This window comes from Vipera ursinii, assembly GCF_947247035.1.
Source record: "Vipera ursinii genome assembly, chromosome: 2".
In the NCBI taxonomy this organism is placed as follows: Eukaryota; Metazoa; Chordata; class Lepidosauria; order Squamata; family Viperidae; genus Vipera; species Vipera ursinii.
This window is the reverse complement of record NC_139513.1, coordinates 227919503-227944399: the sequence shown is the minus strand read 5'-3', so window position 1 is coordinate 227944399 and position 24897 is coordinate 227919503.

The window sequence follows — 24897 nt, the reverse complement described above, 5'->3', positions numbered from 1 at the left end:
GGCTAGACCTCCAGCAGCTCTCTAGGCCCCGTTTCCGACGCTTCATCTCCCGGAGCTCCGCGGAGAACCATGGAGCTCGCTGGGATCTGCACCGGGTCAGGGGCCGCAAGGGTACAACCCGGTCAAGTGCCTCAGTGGCTGCCCTTTCCCAGGCTTCCACTAAGGCATCCGCCGAGTTGTGAGCAATGGAGGCAGGTGGGGACCCCAGCGCTGCTTGGAATCTATCAGGATCCATTAAGCGTCTGGGGCGGAACCATCTGATTGGCTCCGTACCCCCACAGCGGGGGGTGGCAAAACGGAAGACCATCCGCAGGAGGTGATGATCGGTCCATGACAGGGGCATAATAAATGGAGAGCCCCCACCAAGATCATCCAACCACCGTCCAGATAAAAAAATCAGGTCAAGGGTGTGGCCTCCCTCATGAGTTGGTTCAGAAATTACTTACTAGATGACCTCCAAGGTCCCTTCCAACTTTATTATTATTATAAATGTAATTGTAGTGTTTTTCATATTGCCTAGGAAATCATGCATGGTAAAACATGCAATCCTGTAAAAAAAATAAAATCTGCCAAAAGGAATAATTGCTTCTGGAAATGTTAACACTGTAATCTTAAAGTATCTCTTTAAATAGTCATTTTCATAGAGCTGGAATGATTATGTATATTCCTAATAAACATTACCACTACAAAGAGAGAGACGGAGAGAGAAATAGAAAGCGAACAATTTTCATGCAAATCTACAACATTCCTTTTGTGAAAAAGAAGCCTCTCTGAAGCTAACAAGCACACTTGATTTGGCTAAAAGATATAATGCAGCAATCCCTAAGAAGGCTTTTTATAAGACAAAGTTGCTTCAAGTGATGGCAGTTCGGAAGGAGAAAAACACAACGGGAGATTGAATGTTTAATACAATCCCTCTCTAAATTGGTTCTCAACAAGCTGGCTTTTCTCCTAAAAAGGGCTCCTTGCTTAGTTACCTACCTCTCTGAAGCTTTTAACAAAATCCTGGAGATTTGTTTTGCTGTCTTATATTGTTACTTTTACAGTTTTCTGTGAGGGACTGCATTCTGAGTTGATTTGAATATAAATAAATAAATATATGATACTTTAAACAAGCTCTGAAAATTAAATAGTTTGGACCAGTCAATTCTCTCTCTCTCTCTCTCTCTCTCTCTCTCTCTCTCTCTCTCTCTCTTAAAAATCAGTTTTAGGAAATTTCCAATCTTGATAACTCAATCCTGACCCTCCTTTTCCAGAAAGAAATCAGCCCAGTGTTGTTATTTGGATGCAAAGGTATGATCAATATTTATAAAATGATGGTTAGACCACAGGATTTCTGAGGTCACAGCTTCCTTATTTGAAGGGAGACAGGGCCAAGGACGGTGAGAATAACCTTGAGAGTCATGAGAAAGACTGTGGGGTCTTTGGTGTTCTCCGAGCTTGGTGATTTTCTTGCAGACATTTCACTACTCAGTTAGGTAACATCATCAGAGTACTCAGGGCTTTTTTTCCCATAGAACGCTCAGAACGGCGTTCTGGCACCTTTTTTTTGCACACACACACACACACACACACACACACACACACACACACACACACAAAAGCTGAAGGAAACTGTTCCAGAGATCCAAATTCTCCTCAGGCAGCCAGGTTGCAGAGCACCAGAATGCATCGCAGCGACGGACCTTCAGATGGCTCAGATCGAAGGAAATGTGAACCGTACAGGCTAATTTAAAAGTGGGAGGGTAAGGGCCGAGTGTGAGCAGGTTGCCTAGCAACCTGCTTAAACAGTCTCTATAACTTTCAGCTCCCGGTGCCTTGCCTTTTTTAAGCTGAAGTTGAAAAAAGGCTAAAAAGAAGGCAATAGAGTGCTATCAAGGAAAATGTATAGATATAGCCAGCAGACGTTTAGGGAACCTTTATTTTTCATACACTTTTCGAATTTTGTTTTAATGCCATGGTGATACACAATCAAATGTAGTCAGTCTTTTTTTTTTGTAATCCCAAAGCATTTGTTCATTAAATACAATATAACAAAGTTTTGGATGATGGAATTATTTTTTATCTAAGGATAGCTAATGATAACAGCTCTTAAATCTGTTATTTTGTTTTACTTTTGCACAAAAAAGTTGTATAATTTGCATTTGCATTCATTTACAAATAGAATATGTTGTTAAAATGTATTGGTGTTGAAATAATTAGTGCACACATATACCTAAAACCAGTTTATTGCATTTGGCAATTGTACTAAAAAAATAAATCTCATTGTCAACCAATATAATTCATTTAATTTGAAATCAGGTGAAAAATTGATTTAAATTATTTTATTAAAACAAATTAATGGCAATTGTTTTATAAGAAGTTGCCTCAAACAAACTGAGTTTGACATGCCTGCTCTAGATAGTTGAATGCTCCAAAATAAATTCTAGACTAGGCCTGTACATGCAGCCTACCAAGCACCCTTGGACAGAGCACAGACTTTTTTTTAAAAAAAAAGTAATAAAATAACCACCACTGTCCTGAAAGTCATGTTGCCTAGTGCCTCCATGGCTTACCATGACCACGAGCTCCAACACTGTAGACGCTCCACAATTTTTTTTAATTTATCAGTGTGAGCCTTTCCCTTCTCAAGTTGCACAGACCTCTTCTAGATTTTCCCCTTGCCTTTCCGAGTTAACTCCTTGGTCTGTCATTGAGCAAGAATTGACTTTGTAGGGAAGCATATTATCATTTGATGTATATTTAACATATGCTCTACTTTTATTTAATGATTATATAATATTTGTATGCAATCCACATGGTGAGGTTTGGGGCAACTTACAATATTTTTAAAATCATAAGATTAAAACATAAAAGCAGGGCTTTTTTTCTCATAGAATGCTCAGAATGGCGTTCTGGCACCTTTTTATGCACACACACAAAAAGCTTTTGCACAAGCTATGCTACTCCCTCTATTGGCTTTCAAAAGCCTATTGGCTTTCAAAAGCCAATAGGAATTGCTGCTGAGCACGCCAAAAGACCTGGCTGGCAAACGTTGCACCGGCAATTTGTCTGCAGCGAAGGCGAGTTGGCAGGAACTTTGCATCTGTCCCTGCTGCCCAACTACACCATCTCAACTAGGTAAATAAGAGAGGACAAAGAGTGGGAGGTGGGTTCTGTGGAGTCCATGTGCACTCCTTCCTTGTGCTCACCCGTGTCAGCCAGGCTGGTGGCCTACCCGGTGCTGGACCTGTGCCAAAGTCACCTCGCCCTGCGTGCCTAAGTGGCCGCCCTGCATCACCTGGCCCGCACCGCCTCCACTGCCTGCCCCGTGCAGCCCCGCTATATAGAGTGGGCCCCGCCGCTCCCACAGCACCAGCACCCGCTGCCAACACCCCTCGCACCCGTGACTGCAGCAGCGCTGCCCCCCCGCCCCGCCTCCTACACCTGCCAAGATGACAGTTCTGGCACCTTTTTTTTTTTTAAGAAAAAAAGCACTGAGAGTACTGCTGGATAATGAAATGTCTGCAGGAAACATTACTAGAAGAGCACTACTACAGGAAATGTTTGCAAGAAAACATCAGAGTATACCAAGGACCCCACAGTTCAACCCAGAGCTGCAAATATTCGAGGGCTCCACTGCTCCTGGGATGAACACCGAACCACGAGGAGCGGTGGACCTCGTTTATTTATACTTCAAATTAACCAATCATGATTACATGGTTACATCGTGCCAATCCTGCATGATTTAAGTACACACGTGCTCTTCTAAACCTATCCTGAAAGGAGTCATTGGTGTTAATAGTAGATTCAAATACAGTAATGACCAATCACCTGCAGGAGGCGTCAGAATTTGCCTTATATGGAATAGCCAATGGTGTGAAAGATTCTGTAATTATGCCTTATATGGCTGTAGCCAATGACATCTCTCCTAGGTTTCTTTGTTTACTTCCTTATTCATGATTCACTGAAGACTTTCCACGGTAGAAAAGTACTAGCCAGCTTCATGTATAGGAACAGAGATCATGGTTATTCCAACAATGTGGGTGGAGAAAGGGTCTCAAAAGGGACCATCCCTAGGAAGATAAAAGGAAGGGGAGAAGTGCTTTCAGACTTGAAAGATTCTGTTACTCTAATTTTACAATAAAGGTAATATCGATAAAGAGATTGTTTGTAGCTCAGAGTTGAAAAGAGGGGCCCTTAGTGGTCTCTTGAGTTTGTTTGTTTTTTGTTTTTCTTGCCAGATGTTACATTACCCAAACTAGTTAACATCACTGGTGCAGAGCACTGCTCAGGGAGCTTCTCAATAAAGATAAGGGTAGTATTCATGGTTTGGGTTTCCTGTCTGAACTACTTGGAAGAGCTGAGAAGTGAAGAGGTGGCAATTGATGATATTTATTAGCCCTCCGTAGTTCCAAATATGGGTTTCGGTCCATTCCCCCCCCCTGACAAATGCATCCAATGCAAATCAGGGACGTTTCATATGCTTTAGAACTATAACTTCAGGGCCTTGCAGTTCAATATATCAGTAAGCCCAGTTTTGGATAATTGGGATAATTTCTCCACCTTCTGCTTGGAGAAATTAGTCAAAGCTGTTTTGATAAGATCATAGTTGGGATCCTAAGGGGAAAAAAAGAAACATAGAATTAAAGAAAAAAAAGGACAATTAAAAAAGAAAAAAGTGAGTCTGTGTTTGCAAGTGTCTGTGGTCCTACGTGTGTGATTTTAAGGAGAAATACAAATGCTATTAGCACTCATATTTGATATTTCTGTCCCAAACATTTATAGAGCAATGCATCAGGAAAAGCAATATAAGAATAGGCAAGAAAAGGGGGCCAGATTTGAATATATTTCTCTGTCTATGCAAGTTTTTTGTCATGCTAATTTTTCAGTAAAGAGCACTTTCCCACACTATGGGGTAATAAGAAATGGAAATGTTGTTTTGCTTCAAATCTGGAAAAGACTTCACATTTTAAAAGTCTGCCAAATCATTCTGAATAGGCTATCCTTTGGCCAAGAAATATCCTGCCAGGATCCTGGCGTGATTTTAGAGCAGTGCTTCTCAACCTTGGCAACTTTAAGGTATGTGGACTTCAACTTCCAGAATTCCCCAGCCAACCATGCTGGCTGGAGGATTCTGGGAGTTGAAGTCACCCATCTTAAAGTGGCTCAGGTTGAGAAGCACTGTAAGAGTAAATAGGCAATACAGTGCCAGTTGCCCCTCCCTCCCTTTATCTTCTCAGAAGCTCCCATTGGATGTTCCCGATGCATTTCTTCTTGTCCCAGCCTATCTCAATCACACCTACTACTGATACTCCAACCTATCACATGCTACTGGCCCATCTTCCCGAGATCTCCCCGGCCCATTCTCTTCCTCTGCTTTCAGAGGAACTTTCAAAGTGAAAAGTTTCTATTCCATTGTAGCACATTCTATAACGCTGCTTACCTCAAAAGGAAAGCACGATGGGTACCTATGTATGTATTGCAAAATATGTTCAATAAAGACACGTTTCTGTCAATGGTTGTCTCTCTAATTCTGTAACTTGCAGTAAAGTAATCCTATGCATCGCCTTAGATTTTTTTTTTAAACTGAATTCCATAGGGTTTATTTCCACATCTTGGACTGCATATTAAAGCTACAGTAACATAATGAATTGAAATATTCTGCTATTGATTGTACTAAAGAAGTTGATCTGATATAGTGAGATCTTATAACAAAGGCTAAATTTGTCCCCTCCATAGTGCTCTTTCTTCATCTGGGTACTTATTATGGCAAAAAGAAGATGACACGAGTCTTCCAGATCAGTAGGAAATTCCTTACTGACTTCAGTGAGCCCAAAGGATATATTTGAATGAGATTTATCCTTTCCTGCAGCTTCAGTGGCAAGATTTCCTTATTCCAAAAAGTATAGAGGGATCAAAGATCAACTATCGATCTTCAGTTCAGTTCACAGCATTGTTGACAACTGTTTATTTGACCTCGTAGACCTAACTCTTCAATGTCCATGTGGGGAACAGCTGCTTCTGTGTCACACCAACTATGAAGAACTTTTCATAATAAAGGCAATTGTAACAAGAGTATTTGGTAGCAGATTAACATGACAAAGGGTAACAATAGGATCTAGGTCACAACTAAAAATATCTGAGTCAAACCTATAAAATATAAATATATTTTGAAGTATGAAAGGAGACTTTTCATTGAGCAACAGTTATTTTAAAGCAACAACTATTTATTATAACAGAATAAGAAAAGGTTTAAGCAATTAAATTATTATAATGCTTTTAATGTTAAACAAAGAGTAGATTACCAACCTTATGCCACACATAATCTTCTTTACTGATAGTAAGGACAAAATAAAAGGGTACATTTTGGGCAGGATGCCACAAGGGAAACCAAAATTCACTTTTATCCCAATGATAAACAAAAGTCTTTAAGCCGTATAACCCCAAAAGGTCTTCCATTACTTGGTTTTGTAGCCCAATACATTTTCTTCTGGAAATCTGTGCAAACGTTGTGTATATTTTGTAGCACTTGGCCAACCTTGTCTGAGTTTCAGGCTAGGCCTGTTGATTCCCTGAATAATGCAAGCTTATACATAGAATGAAGGCTACTTCTAAGTTTGTAAGCTGCCCTGAGTCTTCGGAGAAGGGCGGGATATAGATGGAATTAAAATAAATAAATAAATAAAATAAACAGGGAATACCAAAGCTCGTAGATTAAGCTCATAGAGGAAGACCACACTTGGAATACTGCATCCAGTTTTGTTCACCACAATGTAAAAAAAGATGTTGAGACTCTAGAAAGAGTGCAGAGAAGAACAACAAAGATGATTAGGGGACTGGAGGCTAAAGCATACAAAGAACGGTTGCTGGAATTGGGTATGTCTAGTTTAATGAAAAGAAGGATAAGGGGTGACATGATAGCAGTGTTCCAATATCTCAGGGGTTGTCACAAAGAAGAGGGAGCCAAGCTATTCTCCAAAGTACCTGAAGGCAGGACAAGTAGCAACGGATGGAAACTAACCAAAGAGAGAAGCAACCTAGAACTAAGGAGAAATTTTCTGACAGTTAGAACAATTCATCAGTGGAACAACCTGCCTTCAGAAGCAGGTGAATGCTTCAACACTGGAAATTTTTAAGAAGAGACTGAACAATCACTTGTGTTAAATAGTATAGGGTTTCCTGCCTGAGCAGAAGGTTGGAATAGAAGATTTCGAAGGTCCCTTCCTATTATTATTATTATTATTATTATTATTATTATTATTATTATTATTATTATTATTATTATTATTATTATTATTATTAATTATTATTATTATTATTATAAAGCATAAGATAGGGAAAAAGCTTTTATACTGCTGGCAAGAAATAGCTTTGTTCCCTATGCTATCCATCTTTTAAATTCGCAAGATTAGTTTTTATCGCCTTGCACATGTATAAATAACCCAAGCTAGACTGTTGTTTCTCTGTGTAATATATGTGGGTATATGCATAATTCTGTATTTATTTATTTTTGTCACATTTATGTAGTGTATATCGGGGGTGGTGACCCTTTGAGAGCTGAATGCAACAAAATTTCATTTTAATGTATGCCAATTAGTGTACATTCAAACTGACAATGAAGTTATTATTCTAAGAAAGTTAAAGTTATTATTCTATCAGGAATTGATGTTGCCACCAGAGTTGAGGTTACTTGAAGGAAATGAAACTGCTATTTTCCCATTGTTGTTTAAATGTTAATTGTGATTCACAGAGATTCACATCTTTTTTTTAGAAAAATTGCATCTAATCTCTTGTTATCTTTGTCACAATCTTTTCTTTCCACTGTCCCAATTCTGCAAAATTTATGTAATCCAATAAAAAACAATATTATTTTTATTGACATTTTGGGGGAAAACCCTGGGTTCAATTCTTTGAACTCTGAAATAGTCTGAAACTCTGAAACTTTGTTAGCGGTTTGCCTCAATTACCCTTCAACAAGAATGAGTCGATTACAGTGAAACCGATTAAGAATTATAAGACTTAATTTCTCTAACACTTTAGCTTTGTGTTTCACAGTAAAATGTGAATATACTATGATAAGCATTTTTAAATTTATAGAATAGTTCTTTCCTCCAAGTGTAGTCAAGATCATGAGACCACACACGCTGAGCACAAGGTCAAGTGTTTTTTAAGCTCTAGGCTGACTTTCCTTAATAAATTCACCGTTGTTGCTTCGGCGATACAACAGCCACAGTTCATTGTAACTGGGCATATGGACAGTTTAATGTATCTACTCAACTCCCATCTTTCTAATTCGTTGATGCTTTCAGAATGTCTGTGCCCCAAAAATCTCTGCCAAAAATGAGTACATTCTGTGTGCTGACTTTGAATGTTGGTTTTGATTTGTTCTTCTTTACAATAAGCTGATGTTTATCCACTTTACACCAAGTTTTCTGTTTTTTAATTATGCATTTACTTTTTCTGGAACAGATCTGTGAAGTATTCACTGATTATACATTAATAGACAGAAAAGGTTTCTTCACTGGGGTACATATATAATATAGTTCTTAGATATTGCTCTGTTCCTTATTGCAATTTGGGTATTGATGCCACATTTCTTCTGCTTACGCAGTTCCTTCAGTGGCAAGAAATATTTTTTACATTCAGACTTAACTCTGTGAAAAATGTCTTAATCATTTGTCAGTGACTCAAACTCTGGAATTAAGGAAATATCCTTGAAAAGTATTTCCTTGCATAGTGTGAATACACCAACTTCATTTTTGATTCTCTAACACTTGTAAAATGCTTACTGCATTCATATTCTTCAATTGGCCTGCACATCCAGCCTCATATTTGCCTTGGGTCTAGTTTCTAGAACATGAGTGAGAGCACTGTGTAATTTTCTTCTCCAACACCACAGGAGCTGTTCCACAGTCTTTACTATGCCAATAATTTCTGCATAGCTTTGTCTTTCTGTAATTTCATTTACTACAGCTTTCTCCAAAGAATAGCTTGCTACTCCTATTAGCATGTTCAGGCGCTATTTGCATTTGGAATTAATTTTATATTCCTTTTTCTGTACAGTCATTTGTTAAGGTAGATTATTTGGCTATGCTGCACTAGAAAACTTAGCATAGCTATAACCTGTCTGTTTTTATTGTATTATAGTCTGGGTGATATATTCACCTTTTTCTGTTTGCAATTTACCACAAGTATCTTTAGACGATCATAACATATGCATTTGGAAATTCCAAATTTCAATTCCCATTATTTAATTTAGCCACATAATGTTTTGGACCACAGTCAGTAGCCCTAAATTAGATTTTTTTCTTTTTCTTTTTCTTTTTTTTTAAAACTTTCCTTACATACCAGTTGCACTTCCAGAAGCCTATGGGCTCTGCACAGTGTTCTTTCTAATCACCCAGTCTCTCAAAACAGTTTAAAATTGACCCACAGACAGTAGACGTTGAAAAACTGGAAGATGAATATAACATGAAATCCAGCTTTAACTGATCAGTACATGCAAAGAGTGGTATCAGTGCCCCATCTTGTGTTATCTCTGAATACAGAATCAAATTCTCTCCTCCCTTCAGCCCAGAAAAGTGAAAGAAAGCCCAATTCTATTCCCCCCCCCGTCCACTTTCTTTATCCATATCCTGCTCATTTGTCTGGTAAAACACAACAAACCAAAATAAAAGGGGTTGCTGTGAGAAGGAGTTGCTATGTTGCCTAAGCCTCCATTCCTCGTCAATGAAACATTCCTGTGAAATAACAGCTTGTAACAAATGACAATGTGTGGAAGAAGTAAACAAATATGCAGAACCCCTGTGACAGAATAATAAGGGCAGAAGAGGCAAAGCAAGAATGAGAAGCACAAACCCTATAAAACCGCTTAGCTGCAAATGGAAAATTGTTTAAGTTTCAAATTAGGCTGATGCAAAGTCAGAAATAATCCAATTTTTCAAATCAGCCAGTTTTTTCCCCATTTTGTTTACCATTTCCTGTTTTAAAATATTAGTTTTATTTCACAATGAAACGTCATAAAGTTGAACAGGCCTCGAGCTGAACTGCCACAAAGACCCTATACTGAAATACTTCATATAAGATGGCATTTTTTTTGTACTGTCTGAGCTCATGAGTATCGGCCGAGTGATCTTTCGCTATAATTATTTGAGTATTTAACCAAAGTATATTAGAAAAATACTATAAAGGAAATGGAGAAAGAAGGAAACAGATGTGACGGATGACGGTGGCAAGGTAGATAGCAAAGATCCTCAAACAAAACCATTGGGAGAAGACAATACAAGCGTTCTCCTTATTCTAGTCTTAGAAAAGAATAGTAGAAAGTGGTACCACAAAAGAGTGCAAGAAAAGGAGAGGATTAAAAGCTTTGGAAGCTTACACACACATGTGCAAGCAGTGCCAGCTGAAGGGTATATAGTGCTTCTGGACCACATTGACTAATGGCGCCATCTTTTATTGAGGTGAAGACGACAATTTTAAAAACAATCAACATCTGTTCTGTGTGAGGTGACTTTGGAAATTGTTATGCTGGAGCAGAGTTGCCAGTTATAGTCAACTGAAAATTGCTGAGCCTGGCAGTGAAAATACCAAAAATTCTGCATTAACATTGATTCTTGAAAGGTGGATGAAACATAAATAATTTATGCAGTCTTCTTTGCTGCTGTTTGAAGAAATGTTCTAATTTCAGATGCATTTCATTTGAAGGGTACCAATCTGCCTGTATTCTAGTAGCTGTTTTTCTCTTCAGGCACCTCTGCTTATCAGCAGGGAAGAATATCATGCATATTCACCCAGGGTATCCATCTTGGAGAGGAAGGATGCAATAGTGAAGCTATAAATTCTGTCAATGTAGTTTTCCACTGGTAAGACAGATTGATTTTTCCACTTTCTTGCGTTGGAAAGCTTATTTCCTTGAAAAGAAACATGTTTGGACTCAACCCTGGAAAGTAATAAATAGAAAAAAGTTCATTCTTGTTATATAGGTGGACCATTTTCTCTGACAAGGCTTTCTCTGAAGGAGAAGGGTATGTGTGAGTGAGTTACACAAAGACTACTGTACAGAGACTAAACACCATTGAGCAATTGGAACACTGCTAGCAATGTTAAAATGATGCTTTGCTATGTGTTGACTAAGATGAGGAATCTTGTTCACCCTGAAAGCCAGACTGGCTTTGGAGAAATCAGTCAAGAACTGCAGGCCAAAAATAGATGTGCTAGAGTTCACAGGAAGCAAGAGTGGACTTCTTTCTATACATCTTTCACAGGCACCATTCTCACATTCCTTCCTTGCTCCTATGTTTTTCATGAACACAAGACTGAAAGCTGGCCTCATCTTTCTGAGTAAGGTGCAAAACCAGAAACTTTTGAGATTTTTAGGAATAGTGACCGATTGTTAGGAATAGTTACCGGTACTGGGCCGTGGGATGTCCGCACAAACAAGCAAAACCCCATCTGTGGGATGCAGGCAGCACACAAACCCATGCACTCTACAGTTTGCAGAAAAACGTTTCTCTGTGGAACCGGTCCCTGGTGCCCAAAAGGTTGGGGACCTCTGTTGTAGAAGTATTAGACCCTCATAGCCTAAATATAGTTCCTCCAGCAGTACGCTTTTCACCTCAAAAATACTAATGTTTAAGTGATTGGCAACTCTTCATCTACCCATCAGGATATCTGTCAAATGAAGAATACATACACTTTAGCAAGAAATATTGTCCACTCCAGGACTATGACCTTCTGTAAGGGGCCATCATGAGAAAGGCAGGGCTAGATGAATCAAAAGTTGGAATTAAGATTGCCGGAAGAAACATCAACAACCTAAGATATGCAGATGATACCACTCTAATGGCAGAAAGTGAAGAAGAACTAAAGAGCCTCTTGTTGCAGGTGAAGAAGGAGAGTGCAAAGCTTGGGTTGAAACTAAACATTAAGAAAACCAAGATCATGGCATCTGGCCCTCTCAATTCCTGGCAAATAGATGGGGAAGAAATGGAGGTAGTGACAGATTTTATTTTCCTGGGCTCCAAGATCACTGCAGATGGGGACTGTAGCCAAGAAATTAAAAGACGCTTGCTCCTTGGGAGGAAAGCCATGACAAATCTAGACAGCACACTAAAAAGCAGAGACATCACCCTGTCAACTAAAGTGCGTATAGTCAAGGCTATGGTCTTCCCAGTTGCAATGTATGGCAGTGAAAGCTGGACCATAAGAAAGGCCGAGCACCAAAGAATTGAAGCCTTTGAACTATGGTGCTGGAGAAGACTCCTGCGAGTCCCTTGGACTGCAAGGCGATCAAACCAGTCAGTCCTAGAGGAGATCAACCCTGACTGCTCTTTAGAAGGCCAGATCCTGAAGCTAAAACTCAAATACTTTGGCCACCTAATGAGAAGGAAGGACTCACTAGAGAAGAGCCTAATGCTGGGAAAGATTGAGGGCAATAGAAGAAGGGGACGACAGAGAATGAGGTGGCTGGATGGAGTCATTGAAGCAGTAGGCGTGAGCTTAGATGGACTCCAGAAGATGGTAGAGGACAGGAAGGCCTGGAGGAACGTTGTCCATAGGGTCGCGATGGGTCGGACATGACTTCGCAACTAACAACAACAAGGGGCCAATAAAAAGGCCTTGAGCTCTTTGGTCATTTGGGTTTTTTCCCCCACGTAAAATTGAAGGTATAAGAGCAACGTTTCGACGAAATCTCATCCATCATCCTCAGGCTGGTGGCTTCAGCTTCGTTCTTCATTCTTCATTCTTCTTCTCCCAGAAGAACGAAGCTGAAGCCATCAGCCTGAGGATGACGGATGAGATTTCTTTGAAACGTTGCTCTTATACCTTCAATTCTACGTGGGAAAAACTCGAATGACCAAAGATCTACATACAAACACAAACATGGGACAAATCTTTATTTCCTGTTTCAGCCTAACCGAAGGCCATTGACAGGCAGTAGTCACAACAGTGACATTATATAAAAATATTATATATAATATTTTTATTAATTTTCTAATTTTACAATTAAGTATTTAAAAAGCAGTGTGGTGACTGGGTTAATCAATAGTTCAATAACATACATAAGTCTTTAGTATAAATCTCAAGTTACAACATCAGATATTTCCTCTCTTTTCCCCTTAATATCTACTATCTCATATTAGGCTACTACATTTCTTATTATTATCAACTAAGTAAAAACATCTTTGTTACTTTTATCAATAATTTCTAGCTTATACATATCTTGATTGTGTTTGCATTCAATCCTTATATACAATCAATGTCCTGTTTTTGCTTTTTTCCCAAGCTTTAATTTCCCATCAATATTCAAATTAACATTTGGTATTTATAATTTCCAAGCTTTAGGTAACCAAAGTTTCCCTTATCTCAACTTCTTCCTTTTTCCCTTTTCATAACAAGATCTAATATTCTAAATACACATCTTATCTATTTGAATATAGTCTTGTTCTGTTTTCTAAAAGTTATCTATTTTCCACCATATTAAACCATCTAATTAATAATACAGTATCCCCTCTAATAAATCAAAATCATTATATGTATTTTCTGGGTTAACCAATAAATCAGTAACATACATAAATGTTTTAGTTTAGGTCTAATTTTTAAAAGCTAGTAATATCGATTATCTCATATTGGGCAAACAGAGTTGTTATTTTCAACTGATTTCTAAATATTTTATATTAGGTGACCAAAATTTCCCCTATCTCAACTTTTCCTTTTTTTCCGTTTCATACCAAAGTCTATTAGTCTTGTTACACATCTTACCTATTTGATTATGTTACTTTATTTTCTAAAAATTATCTATTTTCCACTATATTCAACCTTCTAGTTAGTAATATGATATCCCCTCTAATAAATCAAAACCATTATTTTCTTCAGCCTTACTCTGGCTTTCTTCCTTTGCCAACCAACCTTCCACGTTAGTGCCTTTGAATCATCAAATAGTTCTCCCTCTATTATTATATATATATTATTTGGAATAAGAAAGACCATTTGGTTGAAGTTGTTTTGGAAGAACTACCCCACTTATATTCATTAGATCATCTCCCTATTACTTTAATTTCCCACAGGAAATGTAAGTTGAGTAAACATCTCAGACAAGCCTAGTTCTCACAAAGATAAAGGGAAGGAGGTGGGAAGTACACTCAGACTTGCAAGATTGTCAGAGCATGCACAGTCTTATTATGCTGAGGTAACCCAGGAGTAAATACAGTAAACAGCGGTTTGTATTAAGTGGTAGTTTATATTAAAATATCTACAAATATAATAGAAACAAAATACATACACATGGTGATAATTCAGCAAACTCCAATACACAACAATTATAGCAGGAAATGGACAAGAGAGAGACTCCAGCAAGGCCCTCCCTTTTATACTCAAGCTCTTAACACCTGCTGAGTTATTCCTATTATTGCATCATCCACTTTACTTACATCATTACATAAGCTGTTTAGCTATTAACTTATTAGCCTGACAAAGATTCTGTTTCTATATCTTTAAAATAGAAGCAGTACTGACTTACATGACATTGGGCTCCTAGTCTGAATACCATTCTGAGATAGATTCATTGATTAGAATCATTCTTCTCCCAAGGCTTTATTTCAAAAAGTGTGTAACCAAATTTTTAAAAATTATATTTTGTTTAATTAGGAATTGTAATTTTGAGTGAACTTCTTTATCATTCAAATAAATGATTATTGTACTGCACCTTCTAGAGCAGGGGTGTCAAACTGCTGGCCCACAGGCCAGATGTGTCATCTGGAAGCCACGCCCACCCCATTGCCGGCAATGGAGAAAAACCTCCGATACGTTGTGCGATGTCATGTAACGTCACGAGTTTGACATGTCTTCTTTTTCTTTCCATTTCCGCATAGTCTACTATTTTTAAAATTATTTCTTCCTCTGGTGGTATTTCTTAATTTTTCCAATATTGTGTGAATATGATTCTTGCCGCTTTTGTCACATGTAAAATTAAGGAGATACTTTGTTTGTCAACATTTTCTGGCATTATATCTAATAAAAAAAGTTCAGGTTTAAAATCTATATGTTTTCCCAACATCCTTTCTAGCCAAGCATGTACTTTTGTCCAATATCTCTTTGCTTTAACACATGTCCACCATACATGATAATAAGTACCTGGTTTGTGATTACATACCTAACATCTATCTGACATATTTTAAAACATTTTTGCTAATCTTGCTGGTGGCAAGTGGCATCTATAAAACATTTTCTATAAGTTTTCTTTGTAAGAGGTTGACATTGTCAATTTATTGTCAAAGCATCAGTATTAACTTGGGTTAAAAGAATGGATAATTCTTGGAAATAAAAGATTGTTGTACCTGGAGGGACATGACTTACAACTCAGTTGGTATGCTTTCTTATGGTATGGGGAAAATAAAATTCATAAATATTTTCAAATCCACTACATTAGAAATGCATTATTACTAACATGGGGAAAAATAAAATGTAAAATATACTTCAAAATTCCAGGATGTAAATTGTCTTTACAAAGACAGGCGAGAGACCGCAGGCAAGGTTAACTCGTTTATTTGGTTCAGCTCCCGGCAGCTGACTGTCAAAACAATCCGGGTTTATATAGGGAACTGTCAAACAGCGTAGCCAATCAGGTAGCGGTATTTCCCCGCCGTTCGGAGAACGGCCAATCAACTAACAGTACTTTGACAGCTCTGCGGCTGTCAGGGAATTCCTCTCAGCTGAGCGCTTAGCTCAGTTCGGAGGACCGGGTTGAAGACTTCCAGATTTGACAGTTCCGGGAACTGTCAAATCTGGCGCGTGCACGTTGGCCCCCGGCAGCCCTTTTGACAGCTGTCAACGGGAATGGCGGCCGGCTGGGCGGTGCGCGTGCGTCGTTGCTTCGGGCGGCCATTTGACAGCTGTCAACTGTCATATGTCGGCCGGCTCGGCTTTTTACTTGCGGCTTGGGAACTACTGGTTCCCAGATATGATTCACCCCCTTCCCCCCCCTGAACAGGTATGTTATGCATAACAACAGTTGAACGTTTTAAAACAGTATGGTTAACAGGTTTTTTAACAGATGGTGGGTTTCCCTTCCATTCAAAGTCCGTGAGGTATGCGGGGGGTTTTCTGGCTCGGCTGGACCGTCGGGGACAGGGGGTGCTCCCATCGGGTTGCGTGGCCGGAGGAGTTGTTTCTAGGTGGGGCTCAGCATGTGGTTGTGGGACCTGGGGGAGGAATTCATCGGGTCCGGGGGTGTCAGCTGGCGTAGGCTCACCCAGAGTCGGTTGCAGAGAGGGGTTGGGTAGTGACCTGGGTCGGAGCTGATCCGTGTGTCTGCGTTGTATGAGTTCTGTCCCTGTGTCCACTGTGTATGATAATGGTCCTGTTTGGTCCAGGATAACCCCCTGAACCCACTTATCCCTTCCCCCATAATCTCGGGACCAAACATTTTGTCCTTTGGAGAATGTTTTTGGCTGGGTGTTTGGTGTCATTTCGGCTGCCAGTCTGTCGGGGTGGAGTCTGTCGAGCCGTGTCACCAGGCGGCGGCCCCATCGAAGTTCGGCCGGGCTTTTGCCGGTGGTTGTGCAGGGAGTAGAATGGTGGGCCAAGAGAAATTGTGACAAGCGACGGTGCCAGTTCCCTGTGATGATTCTTTTGAGGGCGTCTTTGGTGGTCCTCACCATAACCTCCGCAAGGCCGTTGGACGATGGGTGGAAGGGAGCCGATGTTGAATGCCTAATACAATTTCTCCTCGTGAAGGTCTGAAAGTCATGAGAAGTAAATTGAGGGCCATTGTCTGAAATAATGACGTCGGGGAGACCGTGTGTTGCGAAGATTCCCCTGAGGGCTTGAATGGTTGCGGCAGACGTTGTGCTGTGAACCGGGAGAACCTCCAGCCATTTGGAATAACTATCTACAACTATGAGGAAGACCTGTCCTTGGAAGGGCCCGGCATAATCAATGTGGATGCGGGACCAGGGGTTTTTTGTGAGTTCCCATTTGTGAATTGGGGCTCTGGGTTGGAGTGGGCGGGATTCTTGGCATAGGTAGCAGCCAGCAATGTACTTTTCTATGTCTTGGTCTATTCCTGGCCACCAGACGTAGCTGCGGGCCAAGGCTTTTGTTTTTACGATGCCAGGGTGGCCCTCATGTAAGGTGTCCAGTACTTTTGGCCTATGTTTGGTGGGCACGATTACCCTGCACCCCCAGAGTAAACATCCTAAGTGTGACGTTAGTTCATTTTGCCTGGAGAAATATGGCTGAAACTCTGTGCCTGGGCAAGAGGTTTGCCAGCCTGTGTGTACCCATGCTAACACTCTGCTAAGTGTTTTGTCTGACGAAGTTGCAGCAGCGATATCTTTTGCTGTCAGTGGGCATTCTGGGAGCTCTTGAATAGCTAAGATGTTGCCTGCTGGGGCTGGGGCTGGCTCTGTGTGGGGTAGGGGTAATCTGCTGAGGCCGTCAGCGTGACACATTTGGTGTCCTGGCTTATATATTAATTGGTAGGAATATGCTGTGAGGAATGTTGTCCAGCGCAACATCCTGGGAGATAAGATTTGGGGGGTCTGACGGTCCCAAGTGAATAGTCCCAACAATGGTTTGTGATCTGTGTAAATCACAAAGGGGCGGCCGTAAAGGTAGTCGTGAAATTTTTTAATTCCCGCCACGATTGCCAGGGCTTCTTTATCTATTTGGGCATAGTTTCTTTCCGTTTTGGAAAGAGTTCTGGAATAGTATGCCACTGGGGATTGGGTGCCATTGTTGTCTAAATGGCTTAAAACTGCTCCGATCCCATATGGGGATGCATCGCAGGCTATGCATAGAGGTTTGTCCTCCTGGTAGTGGGAAATAGTTGCGTTGCTGGAAAGCATTTGTTTAAGTGACTTGAAACTGTTTTCGTGGGCTGTAGTCCACTGCCAGGCTGCCCCTTTATCGAGCAGTCTGTGGAGGGGTTCTGCGATAGTTGCCTTCCCTGGTAGGAAGGCGTGATAAAAATTTAAAAGTCCAAGGAAAGCTTGGAGCTCGGTTTTATTTTTTGGGGTAGGGGCGGCCTTGATAGCAAGGATTTTTGAGTTTGTGGGGTGAATTGCTTGCGAGTCGATCCTGTAGCCTAAGAAATCTGCTGACGGGACGCCTATGGAACATTTTTCACGTTTTAGTTTGAGCCCTGCTTTTCTAAATCTTAATAGTACTTCCTGTAGTCTATCTGCTAAGTTGTTTTCTGATTCCCCAGCGATGAGTATGTCATCGAAATAGGGGCAGACACCTGGGATTCCTTTTAAGGTTTTTTCCATGACCTCCTGGAAAATACCAGGGGCCACTGAGATGCCGAATTGGAGGCGGTTTACTTTGAAGGCGCCACGGTGAGTGACAATGGTTTGTGCTTCAGCTGTTTCCCGGGTGACCGGTAGCTGAAGGAAGGCATGCGCTAGGTCGAGTTTGGCGAATATTGAGCCGGACCCTATTTCTGACAGCACGTCCCTGACAGCAGGCACTGGGTATGCGTGGGGATTTAATGCGCGGTTTACTGTTGCTTTATAGTCCGCGCATATTCTCACGTCACCGTTTGGTTTAACTGGTGTCACTATGGGGGTTTCCCAGGTTCCCCCGTCTGTTGGTTCTAGGACTCCCAGGCTGACTAGACGGTCTAATTCTGCTTCGATTTTTTGTTTTAGCGCAAAGGGGACCCTTCTTGCCTTGATGCGGATGGGACCTACCTCAGGTTTTAATTTGAGGTCTATAGGGGGGCCTGTATATTTGCCAAGCGTTCCGTCGAAAACGTCCGCGAACGCCTGGCAGACCTGCTCTAATGTTCAGGATTGTATGCGGTTGGTGCCCTCCAGGTGGATGCCTAGAGCCTCGAACCAGTCTAACCCGATGAGGGTGGTCCTGGGAGCCTCAGTGATTTGGATTGTTAATTGCCCATGGAATTTTTTGTATTCTACCCTTACTTGTGCCTGCCCCTTTAAGTGGATGGCGGCCCCCTGGAAGTCTGCAAGGAGTATTTTGGAGGGCTGCAGGGGGATACGACGTCTGATTTTAAACCCAATCTTTTTGAGAGTGTCCCAGGACATTATTGAAACGGAGGAGCCGGAGTCGACCTCCATTTCGCAGGGCACTCCTTGAATTTTGACCCAGATCTTAATTTTGGGCTGTAAATGGTGGATGGGCGAAATTTTTTGTTGAGCCCGAATGGACAATACTGAGGGCTGGGGAATTTCCCTGGCAAAAAGGGGGACCCTGGTCCTACCTGCCGGAATCTCCTCAAGCTCGTGGAGGGTTTCCCGGTTTGAACTGCGACACGCGGAGCGAATGTGCCCGGTCTTCCCGCATCCGTGACACTTGGCATTTCTGAAACGACATGTGGCTCTGGCGTGAGCCCCGCCGCAGCTGGCACACTTAGGTTTTTGGCCTGTGGAGGTGGGTCTTGGGCCGGAGGCGGCTGGCCTGAATGGCCTGCGGTTCTTTCCGGGGTCGGTGCCCATTTTGCTGAAGCGGGACATGATGTCGTCGACGCCGGTGAAGGGTTCAGGTTGCTCGCCGTCTGGTTCCCCGGCGTAGTGGACTGACCCGGCCGGGCTGCTTCTGAACGTCGGGGAGCCTTCACGGTGGCTATCTTCATAGGCCATGATCTCTAATGTGAGTTGAGCGAGGTCTAACGTGGGTCTGGCTACCAATTTCCGCTGGAGCCGCTCGTTGGAGAGACCGACGATGACCTGATCTCTGATACGGTCTTCCAGGTCGGGAAATTGGCACCTGCGCGCAGCGTGACGTACCCCAGCGATGAAGGCTGTGGTTGTTTCGCCCGGTTGCTGTCGGCGGCGGGCGAAATGGAGGCGCCAGTACAGCTCGGACCGCCGGGGCATGAAGTGCTTGCTGAGGCGGTCGGTTAGTACGGCGTAGGGGACGGTCGCGATGGGGTCTGGGCTGCAGAGCCCTACGGCGATGTCGTAGACGGCAGGCCCGCTGAGACACAGGAGGGCGGCAGCCTTGTGGCGATCCTCCGTTATCTTGTTGACTACGAGGTAGCCTTCAACTTGTCCCCAGTGCGATTCCCATCCCTTGGGATGGCGGACGTCAAACTCTCTGACGTGGCCTAAATTTGCCATGGTCTGGATCCACGGTGCTGTTCAAACTGCCAAAGGGTTCCTTTGCCCTCGATGTGGCTTCAGCAGTGACTTTCAGCGAGAGGGATCGGAACTCCTTCGCGGAAGCTAACTCAGCAGGCAGCTCTGTAGTACCGGGATCCCACCTTCGTCGCCAGGTAAATTGTCTTTACAAAGACAGGCGAGAGACCGCAGGCAAGGTTAACTCGTTTATTTGGTTCAGCTCCCGGCAGCTGACTGTCAAAACAATCCGGGTTTATATAGGGAACTGTCAAACAGCGTAGCCAATTAGGTAGCGGTATTTCCCCGCCGTTCGGAGAACGGCCAATCAACTAACAGTACTTTGACAGCTCTGCGGCTGTCAGGGAATTCCTCTCAGCTGAGCGCTTAGCTCAGTTCGGAGGACCGGGTTGAAGACTTCCAGATTTGACAGTTCCGGGAACTGTCAAATCTGGCGCGTGCGCGTTGGCCCCCGGCAGCCCTTTTGACAGCTGTCAACGGGAATGGCGGCCGGCTGGGCGGTGCGCGTGCATCGTTGCTTCGGGCGGCCATTTGACAGCTGTCAACTGTCAAATGTCGGCCGGCTCGGCTTTTTACTTGCGGCTTGGGAACTACTGGTTCCCAGATATGATTCACCCTTCAACAATGGAAGCATTTCTACATCCAAATTTAGACAGTTTTGAGAAAATATGGACATATAAAGATATTCTAATTCTGAAGGGAACTTAAAATCTAAACAAGAGATGGAAAACCAGGGTATTGATCTATCACAGTGGTCATACTTACAAATGCAAGTGAGATATGATAAAGATGTTAAATTGTATGGATTTTACAGAGAGCAGAGCTTGTTTGATCGGATATTATTAACCTCTGAGGGAAAACCAATTAAGAAAATGTATAACTTTTTATTGAATTTGAAAATGGAAGATGAACAAGTAAAAGAAACAATGATATGTGGGCAAAGCATTTTGGATACAATATAGATTTAGAGAAATGGCAAAGCTTGTGGGAAAGAAATTATCCTAAGGTTAATTAAGTTCAGAATGTAATACTTGCATATAGATTTTGCATTATTTCACAATAAGAAAGGATAGTATGTTATGGAACTGTCATTTCCACTTTCCAAATGTGACTCAGATTTATTTTCAAAATGACTCAGCACCAGACATTTTATTTCTCTTTAGAAAATACCAAGAATTCCAGGTGAGCTAATCAGCTGAATAATAGAAGAGTGCAACTCTCCCACATCATAACCACAAGTTTTAACTTTTTCCTTTGGTTTATTTAAGTTAAATATCATTTGGTGTGTGTGTGTGTGTGTTTGTGTGTGTGTGTGTGTGAGAGAGAGAGAGAGAGAGAGAGAGAGAATCGTATTTGTGTGTGTGAGTGTGCACATGTATGTATGTGCTTGTAGGATAATCTTTTGCTTAGAAAGAAATGGGCCCCATAGATGATATTCCAATTAAAAGCTTATGGGCTACTAATCACAGGACTAACTGTAACTGAATTATGAATGGAATGTCCTGAAAATACTTACAAACTCAGAATAGCTTGGGACCTCCCACCTATGTTGATCAGTACCACTGCAGCAAAGCTAAAGGTGGATCTTATACAGTATTTGCCTTAATCTGGTTCCAAAGTCGCTTTGCAAGAGATCAGATCAGTCTTCTGAGAAAAGCTGCTTGCTCTTCAGTCTGTTTCTTTGGAGGAAGAATGAAACTCATCTACTTTATCCATGAAGAAATGTGATTTCAGTTATAAGAACAAAAGTTTTCCCTTCTTCGTTCAGCTTGATCCTAGCTAAATACAGGCATAGCTGAAGGTGCCCAATTATAAGGCTGAAATAATTCACAAGCTCTGCTGGTTAATATTCACAGCAAAGCTGTTTTATCATTTGAGAACAGATGGGCATTCATAGATCTATAGAATATATATGGATATATACGTTGGAAGAAGAGAGCTTCTGTACCATTTAATCCTGCTCACTACAGGAATTCATTAAACCATTCCCAAGAAATCTATGTAGAGCACAAAATTTTTTGTAATGGCTATATTTGGGAGGCTATTGTAGATCTAGAACAGGCGTATCTAAATTTCGGCTTGCCTGGGCCGCTATCATGGTTCTGACAGATGAAACTCTTCAAAAGAACTTTGAGGCATTGTTTACCTTAAATAATATTTTATTTGAGAAATAAAGTATTGGCACTACATAGTCAAAACCAAAAACTAAATTCCCCTACCCTGGATACAAAGTATCAAAGCACAATTCCCTCCTCCAATAAAAAGTCATAAATCACATTCTCCAATTAGCTAGAAGTGCGGGCTTTCTCCACAGCTCTCCAGCCTGTCAAAACTCTATCAACTCTAGGCCCAATGACCTTGGATTCCCACAGCTATTATTGTTATGACTAGCTGGACTCTCATCCACATTCCCCTTCCCAGCATCAACTAACTCTAAAAGCAAAAGAGGAAAATGGCTGCATTTCCATCTGTTGTCAAAGCCAGAACATCTGATGTTAACAGTGTTGACAGCCGCATTGAGTGAACAGGAATTGTCTTGGGCCAGACATAAAATATATAGTATACATAATGTATATAAAGAACCAGCTTTATTTCCTGAGGTCTTACGGGGTTGCCCAGGGTCTCATGCAGCCTATGGGCCATGAGTTGAACATGCCTGGCCTAGAAGAACATTGGTTTCTTGGTCATTTTTCAGAGATAGACTTACCTACATCTCATTGTAGCTCAATTACTAGTCCATGAAACGTTATGTCTGGCCCAGAGATAAATTTCAGTTGGTGGAGATATGTAATCAGCTTTTAGAAATCTTCACTGGAAATGGCTTGTTGCCAAGGACAATTTGAAAAAAAAACAACAACAACCCAGTGCTTCTCTTTAATATGCTGTATGGCTTGGGGCATGGAGGAATTTGATATTCGGAGGATTTTTGACGAAGACATTAGATGGTGATGAAGCAAGACAACTTACAACTTCAGTGCAGTTTTATTTAATTTAAATTAAAAGCCTACATGACTTAAGGCTGTTAAGGGACTGCTTCTTGTGTTTTGAAACCTGTTGGGGTGTTAAAATCTGCGGAATAAGCTTTTTTGAAGGATTTTGCTGCAGTCAAGTTCCGTTCCTCTGGAAAATGAGAGAAGGCCTCTTTCCTGCATTGCTCCTAGGCTTACAATACCCTCCCTTGGAAGTCGGGGTTGACCTCTCCTTAAATTGGATCCATCTTTTTTACTGGGCTTTTAATCATTACATTATTTTATGCCTGGCGTTAATTAAGTACTACATTAAATCCTTTTGAGTTTTTTAAAAAGTTTGTTAGTACTGGCAGCTAGAAAGTAGAGACTATAAAAACCAACAAAATATAACTTAAATTAATTAATTTAAATTAATTAAATACAATATTGTTCCATATAGAGAGTGGTCTCATTCAGACCTATCGAAATCAGTTTGGAAGCAACTTTTGGAAAACCTCTGAAGCCACACATAAAACCTTGGAGGATGGATTTTAGCTCTGGAAGAGCTTTGCCTAGTCTCTACAAAATATCTTAAGACTATAGAGCAAGGGAAGCGGTGGCTCAGTGGGTTAGGACGCTGAGCTTGTCGATCAGAAGGTCGGCAGTTTGGCGGGTCGAATCCCGAGTACCGCGTAACAGAGTGAGCGCCTGTTACTCGTCCCAGCTTCTGCCAACCTAGCAGTTCGAAAGCACGTAAAAATGCAAGTAGAAAAATAGGGACCACTACGGTGGGAAGGTAACAGCGTTCCGTGCGCCTTTGGTGTCTAGTCATGCCGGCCACATGACCACGGAGACGTCCTTGGACAAGCGCTGGCTCTTCGGCTTTGAAACGGAGATGAGCACTGGCCCCTAGAGTCGGAAACGACTAGCACGCATGTGCGGGGGAACCTTTACCTTTACCTATAGAGCAATAAATGAGTTGCAATTGCTTTTAGCAGTATTTTTATTGCTTTATCAGTATTGCATTTCATGATCATATTTCTCACGGGGAATTTCATAGTATAACTTTATAAGATTTTTAAAAATGTACCTCAAGAGTAATATTTCATATATTTCATTTTGCTACCACTTCTGATTTTGTCCAAACAGATATTCTCAGAGCCACTTTGGACTCCATCATTACCTAATGAAAAGACAAACAAAAGCTAGGGTTTATGTATTTTATTTCCCAAATTTAGCCCTGTACACTGTTTTTCCAGTGTATTTTTGTTAGCTTCTTAAATCCGTATGTAAATTTCTGTTACTCAGCATATTGCTCTACATTTCTTAGTGAAGGATGAATAAGATAACTGAACTTGTCAGAAATTGATTATATCCCCAGTGATTCCTAATTATTGATCATCCTAGCTCTGGTAGATGGGATTCTGGATTCAACATCATTTGGACAGCTATAGGTTTTCGACTTCTGAACCATGGTTTTAATGCAAAGTAGATTATGCCTTAAGGCTTACTTGGATGTCCTGTAATTAGAAATTATGCAGAAATTTGTAACTCAAATCTCCATTTCCAATTAAAAAGTTTTTCTGAGGACGGTCAAAATGAAATGTTAACTTTTAAACAGATAAAAAGTACCCTTCATTTGCGTAGAATCTTTTTGAAAGTCACATTTGTTTATGGTGAATGTATGCTATGCAAATAAACACATAATAAATATTCGTTAGGAAAGATCTATTAGTTTATATAATAGTAAACCAGATTGAGTGCAATGAAATGGAATTACTTGTATGAGCTGTTTAAAACTCTTGCCACAAACTTTATCTTCTATATGCAGATAGGACAAGAACATAAAGAGAAAACCTCAT